The sequence below is a fragment of the Eriocheir sinensis genome, chromosome 26, assembly GCF_024679095.1.
Source record: "Eriocheir sinensis breed Jianghai 21 chromosome 26, ASM2467909v1, whole genome shotgun sequence".
NCBI lineage: Eukaryota > Metazoa > Arthropoda > Malacostraca > Decapoda > Varunidae > Eriocheir > Eriocheir sinensis.
Window position 1 is genome coordinate 3,876,567 of NC_066534.1, and position 11,237 is coordinate 3,887,803.

Here is an 11,237-nt window from a genome sequence, read left to right on the forward strand (position 1 = left end):
CCACTCTGTCCAGAAGAGCTGTGTGAGTGGAGCCCCCCCATTCGTGAGATGCATACTCCATACGAGGGTGGACAAGGCCTCTGTATATGGATAGCAGCTGTGCGGGGGAGAAGAATTGGTGGATACGATACAGAATGCCCAACCTCGGGGAAGCTGATTTAGCGAGAGAGGAGATGTGAAGTTTCCAGTTGAGATTTTGAGTTAAGGATAGACCGAGGATATTTAGTGTTGAAGAAGGTGACAGCTGAGTGTTGTCGAAGAATAGGAGATAGGTGTTTGGAAGATTGTGTCGAGTTGATAGGTGGAGAAATTGAGTTTTTGAGGCATTGAAGGACACAAGGTTCCTTCTGCCCCAATCGGAAATGATAGCAAGGTCTGAGGTTAAGCGTTCTGCAGCTTCCAGTCTGGAGTCGTGTACTTCCTGTTGGGATGACCTTCTTTTGAAAGAAGTTGAATAATGCAGAGTGGAGTCGTCGGCGTATGAGTGGGTGATAGGACAGAGCCCTGTGGAACACCACTGTTGATAGGTTTAGGGGAAGAACAGTGACCGTCTACCACCACAGAGATAGAACGCCCGGAAAGAAAACTGAAGATAAAGGAACAGAGAGAGGGATAGAATCCAAAAGAGGGCAGTTTAGAAAGCAAAGACTTGTGCCAGACTCTATCGAAGGCTTTCGATATGTCTAGCGCAACTGAGAAAGTTTCACCGAAACGGCTAAGAGAGGATGACCAAGAGTCAGTTAAGAGAGCAAGAAGATCGCTAGTAGAACGTCCCTTGCAGAACCCATACTGGCGATCAGATAGAAGGTTAGAAGTGGAAAGGTGCTTTTGAATTTTCCTGTTAAGGATTGATTCAAAAGCTTTAGATGGACAGGAAAGTAAAGCTATAGGGTGGTAGTTTGAGGGACTGGAACGGTCACCCTTCTTAGGCACAGGCTGTACAAAGGCATACTTCCAGCAGGAAGGAAAGGTAGATGTTGATAGGCAGAGACGAAAGAGTTTGACCAGGCAGGGTGTCAGCACGGAAGCACAGATTTTAAGGACAATAGGAGGCACTCCATCAGGTCCATAACCCTTCTGAGAGTTTAGGCCAGAGAGGGCATAGAAAACATCATTCTTAAGAATCTTAATAACAGGCATGAAAGAGTCAGAGGGGGGATGAGTAGGAGGAATATGCCCAGAATCGTCCAGGGTGGAGTTCTTACAGAAAGTTTGAGTGAAGAGTTCAGCCTTAGAGACAGATGAAACGGCAGTATTCCCGTCAGGGTTAAGGAGAGGAGGGAAAGAGGAAGAAGTGAAATTGGTGGAGATATTTTTGGCTAGGTGCCAGAAGTCACGGGAAGAATTAGAAGAAGCAAGGTGTTGACATTTTTTATTGATGAAAGAGGTTTTGGTAAATCGGAGAATAGATTTGGCACGATTCTGGGCTGAAATGTAAAGTTCATGGTTAGAAGGAGTGCGAAGGCTCTGGCACCTTTTGTGAGCTGCCTTTCTATCTTTAATAGCACGAGAACAAGCATGATTAAACCAAGGCTTTTTAGCATGAGGAATAGAGAAAGAAAGTGGAATGTATGCCTCCATTCCAGAGACAATCACCTCTGTGATGCGCTGGGCACACACAGAGAGGCCTCTCTCCTGGAAGCAGTAATCATTCCACGTGAAATCTTAAAAGTACATCCTCAGGTCGTCCCACTGAGCTGAGGCAAAATGCCAGAAGCATCGCCTCTTCGGTGGGTCCAGAGGATGTACAGGAGTGATAGGATAGGATACAGAAATAAGGTTGTGATCGGAGGAGCCCAACGGAGAGAACAGTTTGACAGAGTAAGCAGAAGGATTAGAGGTAAGGAAGAGGTCTAGAATGTTGGGCCTGTCTCCAAGACGGTCGGGAATACGAGTAGGGTGCTGAACCAACTGCTCTAGATCATTGAGGAGAGCAAAGTTGTAGGCTTGTTCACCAGGCTGGTCAGTGAAAGAGGATGAAAGCCAAAGCTGGTGGTGAACATTGAAATCTTCCAAGATGAAGATTTCAGCGAAGGGAGAGTGAGTCAAGATGTGCTCCACTTCAGAGTTCGAATAGTCAAAGAATTTTACATAATTAGTAGAGTTAGGTGAGAGATAAACAGCACAGATGTATTTAGCAATAGAATGACAATGAAGTCTTACCCAGATGGTGGAAAATTCAGAAGAGTCAAGGTCGTGGGCACGAGAGCAAGTGATGTCGTTGCGCACGTAGGCGCAACGCGCAACATCCAGCTTTGGATTGAAATTTAGGATAGAGATAGTAGGAGGGAACAGAGTAGAGGTTGCTGTCAGTAGCCTCAGAAACCTGTGTTTCGGTGAGGAAGAGAAGGTGAGGTTTAGAGGAGGAGAGATGGTGTTCCACAGAATGGAAATTAGAACCAAGACCGCGAATGTTGCAGAAATTGATAAGGAGGTGGTTCGAGGAGTTATCAGGACCCCTGGCGGTTGGCCCAAGCCTGTCATGGCGCAGGCAAGTGTTTATAGTGGCGCCATCTATTCTTGGCTCGTAGTAGTGGATTCAAACCCACAACATCCAGAACACAGCGAAATGCAGGGTGGCCGGTAATAAAGTCACAGGGAAAAAAAAGTCACGGAAAAAATGTCAAAATTTTGGCTTGCAAATAAAGTCACAGGAAAAAGGTCACAATTTTGGCTAGGAAAGAAAGTCATGTAATCAAAGAAAAAATATTCGTCAGTCACCAGAGTGCAGGATTATTCCACCCTTCGCATACGTTGTTGGTACGGGCATTGTTGTTCATGGTGGCGTCATACACATTCCATAGGTGAAGGGCAAACATAGGTGGAATGTGAGGCATTCTCAGAGGCATCAGGGCATCATTGGACATGACAACTGTCTGCTGCATCAGTCATAAGGAGCCACTAACCTAACAACAGTCAAAGTACCTGAGCAACCGCTCGGCTTCAGGTGGATCTTGTGGAATGACAGTTTTGAGGTACTATCACGGCCATTGGCCTCAAGAACACCAAACTCGAGCTGTCATTCACGGAGACAAGATATGGCAGCGTCGCTCTTCTCCACAGGTCCCCTTGGGGTGCTGACTGTCAAGTGTCTCAATAGTTTCCAGGAGAGAGAGAGAGAGTGTGTGTGTGTGTGTGTGTGTGTGTGTGTGTGTGTGTGATGTTGAAATCTCTCTCTCTCTCTCTCTCTCTCTCTCTCTCTCTCTCACACACACACACACACACACACACACACACACACACACACACTCCAGGTCCAACACTGAGCTGAGACACGGAAGCGACAACACGTCGGCCGCTGGGTGGCGAGTCCCGCCTCCAGGATCAGCTGTTCGCCAGCCAGGTTGTGATACAGGGCCGGGGTGATGCACTAAGTGGTCCATCTCCTGTCTAAAGAACTTAAATAGCTTGAGTGGGATGAGTGAGGAGGACGAAGGGTGGCGGACACCAAGGGAGGAGGAGGAAGGGGAACAATGCGGAATGTTCTAGAAGGAGCCGTGGGGGGCTTGAGAAGTGACGAGTAGTCACCCTTGATAAATATAAATTACAATTTACAATAGTTTCATTATATTATGTACACAAATCAATAGCCCACCTAAATTTACGCGGCACACCAAGGAGATAATGGCGGCACACTAGTGTGCCGCGGCACACACTTTGAGAATCACTGATCTAGAGTTAGGAATCTAGAAGAAAGAGAGAAACACCTGGTTCAGGAAATTGAGGAGTTGAAAGAGAAGCTAGCGAAATACGAAAGTATGGTGCAGGAAGGACTTAGAGTAGCACGAAAAGAAAATGAAGACCTGAAAGTGATAATGGATAAGGAGGAAAAGCGAGTTAAGGAGGAAGTGCTGGGTGAAATGTAGACTTGGAAGGTTGAGCACGAAAAAGCTAAAATAGACTTTAAGCAAGTAATTGAGAAGCAACTAAATGAGTAAAAGGAAAATGTAGAAAAAGAGATGGTCAAGGTCATTAAAAAGAATGAAGATTTAGTAAGAGATGTAGCAGATAAACAAAAAAGTGTGATAATATTCGGAATGAAAGAGAAGAACATTACTTATAAACCTAAAAGGGAGAAGGAAGAGCTGAAGTCAGAGAAGGATCTACTGAAAAACTTAAATGACGATGAAATTCAAGACCTGGAGGATGAGGTAGGAGAAATCCATTGGATGGGCCCTTACATAGAGGGCAAAACAAGGCCGGTTAAGCTAAGACTGAGGTCACAGAAAGTAACGGAGGAAATACTATACAGAACAACTAAACTAAGAGAAGTAGAAGAATGTAAGGAAATATATATAAATAAAAATAAAAATGAAGAAGAAAAGAAGAAAAGGAACGAACTTCTAGCAGAGGCAAAAGAAAGGAATAATGTAAGATCTGAAGAGGAAAAAGGTATTTTTTTGGAGAGTTCTGGGAGATAATGTCAGAAAGTGGTACATAAGGGAGAAGATGAAAGAGAGCGAAAGTTAGACAAGATCGATACAATTAAGGGATTAAGTGTGATGTATACAAATGTAGACGGAATAATATCTAGTAAGCTGGAATTACAAGACTACCTACAAGAGAAGGAGCCCATGATTGTATGCCAAACAGAAACTAAACTGAATGAAGTCATCCAAATAGTGTTTGATAATAACTACAATGTATGGAGGAAAGATAGAGTGGGCAAAGGTGGTGGAGGAGTGATGATAATGACAAAGAAGGAGTTATTAGTAAAATCATTAGTATAAGGAGAAGGAAAAGCAGAAATAGTGAGTGTAAATCTGGAGAACAAAAACAGAGAAAGGATGACGATTACAACAACGTATGTACCACCTAGAACAACCTCATGGAGTACAGAAGAACATGAAATCATGATTGAAGATACCCTTCAGAGCTTAAGGGGGGCGCTTGGGGGTATTTTTTGACGAATATTTTTAAAACTGACTAAATTAGTTTTTCTCGCTCAAAATGTCAGGGATGCCATGTACTACCAGATAATGAAGCATAATTTTGTAGAATATTAAAAAACAGGGTCCCTTTAGATTAAAGCGCTGTTACGTCATAGCTAACGCGCCAGTACACGTGGTATTTCTCAGGGCTTGTACGCACATAAAATTCACATTAGAAATAGTCTTTTTCCCTCTATATTTTGTCATCCATTATCCCTCTATCCACTCGTGACAGCTGGCGAATGTGAAATGCGCACTCTGCTGCTCAGTTCTCACCCTGACATTGACCAGGGTGGCCGTTGAATTTTTTTGCTGCGCTACAACCCAAAAACGTCTTTACAATGATGTACAAGCGCAAAGCAACCATGAGCAGATTAATGAACATGAAGAAGGCTTCTGGAACAAAATGGAGACCCAGGAAACATGCAAGAAAGCAACGCTAGAAGCAAGAGTCACAATTCTGTCTTCACACCAACCTCACCGCCACCACCTTTGAGTGATAATACTTTTCATTGTAAAGGGGGACCAGATGCCTTACCTTTCTCCAGTAAGTGAACAAGGTATAAACAATCATGTGTGAAGATTTCATGCTAATCAAATGAATACAAATGGCAAGACACATGAAATGGAAAAAAAATCTTTGGGAGCCAAAATCTCGAAAATTTGTTTTTTACACTTCAAAAAATTTCACAAAATCGACAAAACGTCTGACAGTCTTTTGTAAGGTATCAATATAAACTACAACTAAATTGCAATTTTTCTCATTTGTACATTTTTAAAAATGTAAAAAGAAAACGGGAGAAAAAGTGGAGGAAATTATTAGTGAAATTTTTTTTTTTTTTTTTTCGAAGCCAAAGCAAAAAACCAAAAATTTATAAAATGAGAAATGTAGATATAGACACAAAGTTTCAATGGTATTTTTTCAAAGCAATTAACTAAAATTTATTGTTATTGTAGTTGTTATAGTTACCGGTTCAAAAACTATTCTTCGTTGGTCTCCGTGGATTTCTGACCGTCTGACCTTGTCTGTTATACCCGAAATCCGTTATAAGCGGGTCCGTTATATTGAGGGTTTATTGTATTGTAACCAATACCTTCTAAAAATTCTGGGATGGATTTTCTTCCTTCCACCCTGTCCTGACAGAGATGTCGTAGCCGCTTCTGCAGTTGAATAGCCTTTCTCGTGTCTTGGTTTGGATGCAGTGTCAATCAGGTCCTGCTGCACCACAGTGTCCATGGTAGCGTGTTCTTTCTGGAACCACTGTATTCACTTCCATACAAAGGGATGGTGGTGTCCAACTAAGTTTGAGAAATTGTTCCAACCCTCACAAATGTTGTTGGTATGGGAGTTGCCGTCTAATGTTGCCTCGTGTACATTCCAGACAGCGGGGGGGTACATCGGGGGTACAACCTGGTGCCCTGGGAATTCTCGAGCTGTTGGGTTCTGTAGCTGCCTGAGACATAGGTTGTGTCAAAATAGTCCACCAGTTCAGCAGCCTTGGCAGGAGTAACGGTCTTGAGGTGCTCTATGCCTTCTTTCACTTTCTCAGTGGACAGGAAGGCGCCTCCTCCTCACAGATGCTATTCATATATAAGGACCTTGTCCACCCTCGTATGGAGTATGGATCTCATGGGGGGGCTCCATACACACAGCTGTCTTGGACAGAGTAGAGTCTAAGGCTCTTCGTCTCATCAATACCCCTTCTCTTACTGACAGTCATCTATCTCTTAAATTCTGCTGCAGTGTTGCATTTCCTTCTATTTTCTATTTATATTTTTGTGTTGACTGCTCTTCCAGACTTGCTAACTGCATGCCTCTTCCCCTCCTGTGACCCTGCTGCACTCTACTTTCTACTTATCTCATCACTATACTGTCCAGACCCTTTATGCAAGATTTAGTCTACATCTTCATTTAGTCACATCTTCATTTCATTCCTTTCACTGGTAAACAGCCTTCCTTCATCTGTATTTCCTTCTGCCTATGAATTGACCTCTTTCAAAAGGAAGAGTATCAAGACACATCTCCACCCAAAATTCACCTCTTTATGCCACTCATCTAAGCCTTTTTATACTGGAGCAGTGATTAGTGGGTTTTTTTTTCTCATTTGTTTTGCCCTTGAGCTGCTTCCTTTATTGTAAAAAAAAGATTAAAATCATGAATTTCTAGGCACCATCTTAGTGTGTTCTATCTTAAACAGTAATATGTGATAACTGCCTACAGGAACACACCAATTGAAATGAACAGTCTGCAGATGGTTTGGTCTTTCATAGGAAGTTCTAAGAGTGGCAGTGTATAGTACCACCTGCTAAGCCAATTCAGTCTATTGGCTGTGTAACGTCTTTTTTTCCAAGGCAACGCTACATTCCTTCTGACAGCCACTGTTTAGATGGTAATGTGGTAGCGGGGTGGTCGTCTGGCTATTTCCGAGCGGTTGTCAATGATGTTGAGACAAGCCTCAGGACAAGTTCTGGGTTGTGATGGTTACCTTAAGTGCAGTAATGATGGAAGGTGGGTGGATTCCCATGTGAACCACTCTGAGATAATGTTTAGTTAAAGGGGGAGTGGTGATAATTCACTAACGTGCGTGTGTGGGTGTGGGTGGGTGTTCAGTAATGCCCAAATGGCAAGTTGACAGGCTTGAAATTATAGCACTTACAGTAACTTAATAACTTTTCTTGTGTATGAATATAGTTACAGCCCCTGGGCAGTTAATTAGCGGAGTGACAAGTTTAAATGAATACATACATAAATGAATATTATTGAACCTAACTATCTATCAGGGAGATTGGGGAACATTTGAATACTTATCTCTGTTGAAGACCCTTGAAGTGATGACTGGTGCAGGATGGAGGAAGGCACTGGGGCGAGTGAGGCGCTGGCAGAGAGGTGTAGGCTGCCAGGGCCGGTAACTGTAGCACCGTTGTTGATGAGGCGTGGTTGAAGAGGCCGTGGTTGTGTTGTTTAAGATCTGAGGCATGGTTGAAGAGGCCGTGGTTGTGTTGTTTAAGAGCTGAGGCGTGGTTGAAGAGGCCGTGGAGGTGGTTATGACAGCAAGGCTGGTTAAGGCGTTGTTGAAGAGGCTGCTTCTGCCCTCCTTTGTTTCGCCTCGCCTTGCTGGGCTTGTGCTGTGCCTTGCCTCGCCTTTGCCGTGCTGTGGTGGTGTTCACAGGGCTGTGATGGACGGTCACGCCAACCTCTCAATGTGCGTCCTCACGGCTCGTCGGTCTTTCTCTCTGCCCCGTGCCTCGCCTTGCCTCGCCTGGTCTCCTCGCTAAGCTCCTCCCTCTTCTTCATGTGACTTGCTCTTTTTTGCGCACTCAACTTCCCCGGTGTACTCCCTGACCTCTGCATTACAACTAAATAATCTATCGCTAGCTAACTAATAATCATTCTAGGGTTCGAGACTGGAGATGAGGGATTTCAGAACCGTCTTTCATTCATTCACACCCTCATTCACGCCAATAATCTCTACTTATCACACACACTCGTTCACCCGTCCACACATCCGCTCACTTGTCGTTTGTTGTAATGTATAATCATTCACTCACTTGCATTCCATACTCATTCACTCATTACACATTTGGACCATTACAGCTGAATGGTTAGTGTGTAGATAGAAGGCTGAGATGTTAACCATATCCAGGCTGTTTATGAATGTATGAAGAGGTTGGTGAGCGAGCCAGTGCTCTAGGTCACTGAGGTAGCAAACCTGTTGCCTTCATCAGATTGATTTGTGAATTATTTTCTAATCACTCTTCATACCATGGCACAAATATATGCAAATCTGCAAACTGGAACTGTTATGTTATTTATATTACAATCATAGTTGTTCTAGAAATTTTACAATAATTTTTTGTTTACAGGATTACTTTGACTTGTAATGGCTGGAAGGTTATGAATTGGATCGTCTCTTCATTCACTGACTTCCGTGAGCATCCATAGCTTCCCAGCATCCTAAGTTGTGATGGTTTAAATTCAGTTTTATGAAGTAAGTTTCATTCCACAAAACTAATCTTTTCTGTGTGTATTATAATAGGGTGAGGCTATTTACCAAGCAGCTTGGTAAGTTGATGCCGTGTAGATATTTAATAAGCATCGCGGTAAATGAGTTAGTGGTATGTAGTTATTAATCAAACAGCTTGATAAGAAAGGTGATGCTATGTAGCTATTTACTAACCAGTTCTGGATATAGGTCAATGTTGTGTGTTATTACACGCACAAGCACTCTCAAACACATACATGGGTGTGAAAAAGCATACACATGCATGTTGTGCACACATACACAAAGCAAGGCAGCTTGAGCAAACATCATTTGATGATTATTTTCCAAACGTACCAAGAGTATTTAGGCAGGATTGAGCAGGGATGAGTCCCTAATTTAAGTGAAGTTTTATTATAAACAAAAATGTAATTGGGAGACTGTAAATAGCATGCACGTATTCACACACTCACACACACACACACACCGACCACAGAAGTGAGAGGACGTGGACAGACGAAGCGGAGAACAACAATATTTGTCAGTCAGAAGGGCCCGAGCAACAGCCAAGTTATTTGAGTCATGTCTCCTAGGAGTTTAGAAATTGAGAGGAATATGAGAGAGTGAGAAGCAATAAGTATAATGGGGAGAGAAGGAGAGGAAGGAGGCTGGATGAAAGGTAAACAAAGATTCAAGATGGCGGAGTCTCCTAATCGACGGGGAGAGGACTCGTGGGAGAGTTTCGAGGGCTTCATGCCAAAATCAACAATGGAACCGGTACAGTGGAAAAGGATAAACAAAGTGGAGCAGGACTGTGACAAAATAGTAATGGAAATGAGGAAGTTAAGAGCGGAGTTTGGGGAAGTGATTCAGGCACTGACCGAAGTGGAAAAAGAGAGATGATGAGGCAAGGAGAAGAGACGAGGAGATAAAGAAAATGATAGAGAACTTGAGAGAAGAAATAATTAAATTGACTAAGGATCATTTGGAAAGCCAAAAAGAAATAGTGCAACTGAAGATGGAAAAATTGAAAAAAGACCATGAGATACAAATTTTGAGAATGGAAAGAGAGATTAGTGTGATGGGGACAAATGAAGACATGGAGAAGAAGATGGAAGAAATGTTAAAAAGAAAGGTAGCAAAGAAGATAGGAAATGATCAGCAGAGTGTGGGTGTGAAGGTAGAGGAAAAGATTAAGGATGTGGTCAGTGATGAATTGAAGGAGTGGAGAAGTGAAAAAGACAAGGAAAAAACGAGCTTTAGGGAAATCCTAGAACAACAGCAACAGGAACAGAGGCAAAACATAGAAAAAGAAGTTGTGAATATACTAAAAAATTGAGAAACAGTGGCGAGGGACACGGCAGAAAAGAAAAAGTGTGTTATAGTGTTTGGTGTCAAGGAAGAAAAAACCCAGTGAAGGTTCAGAGAGAGAGTTCTGAGAGGAGTAAGGTGAAAAATATATTGAGAAATATGAATACTGAAGAGGAGGAAAAGATTGAGGAAGAAGTAGATGAAATAACTAGATTGGGAAGATACAAGGAAGGAAAAAACAGACCACTAAAGATAAAGCTAAGGTCCCAAATGGCAACAGAAACTATACTAAATTGCAAGAATCGAGTAAACCGATTAGTACTCACTCAAATCTAAGAACCGAGCAAACTGAATACTACTCGGACCAAAACGTACATCCCAATCAGTTGTTGTGTAGCTTTCATTAAATACACAATATGGAAGGGGACTCCCCTTCCAAACAATAACATCTCTTCCCTTTCTTTTCATCACCACCTTCCACTTATTAAAGCTTGTGTTACACTAGGCCTTTTTCCTCCAACTGCTTTGGCGGTAGGGGCAACCGGCAACTCCAACTTTTCTGGGTGTGTGTCACGCACAGTTAAGGTCAGTTGCCCATATCTACAACATTAACAAAACAGTTGCCCTGTATCGACATGGCACTGTCTCCTAATAAAGTAAGAGCTGTTGTGGATTTTGTTGCCGATACCCTAGTTAAGGACTTGTTGCTGCAGTTCAATGGAAGGAATAAGCAGTTGTGGGCACCAGTAAGTACATATATACTTATCAGGAGTCATTTCTGAGTGGGTAGTACCTGAGTAAACATGGTTAGTTCAATGAAATTTCATGGGGCACTTTGGGAAGATACCTCAAGTATGCAGAAGTTCTGCTTATTTGGCACCTCTATATCCCTGCATTTGCCAGTTGCTAGGGTTTTACTGTACTTGGAATTGTCTGTATGTGGAGATAGTTAGAGCTAAGAACATTCATGAATTCAAAGCAAAGTTGGACAAAAGCTTATATGAGACAGGCCAAT

The 11,237-nt window shown here is 42.7% G+C and overlaps 1 protein-coding gene across 1 annotated transcript in view; it reads left to right on the forward strand.

Moving 5' to 3' along the window:
- Positions 1-10,889, forward strand: part of LOC127003711 (uncharacterized) — a 53,018-nt gene extending 42,129 nt beyond the window's left edge. Inside the window, exon 6 of the mRNA XM_050870647.1 lies at positions 8,796-10,889. The gene's annotated coding sequence lies outside the window, so the exon portion shown is untranslated. The remainder of the gene's footprint in view (positions 1-8,795) is intronic.
- Positions 10,890-11,237: the final 348 nt, after the last annotated feature.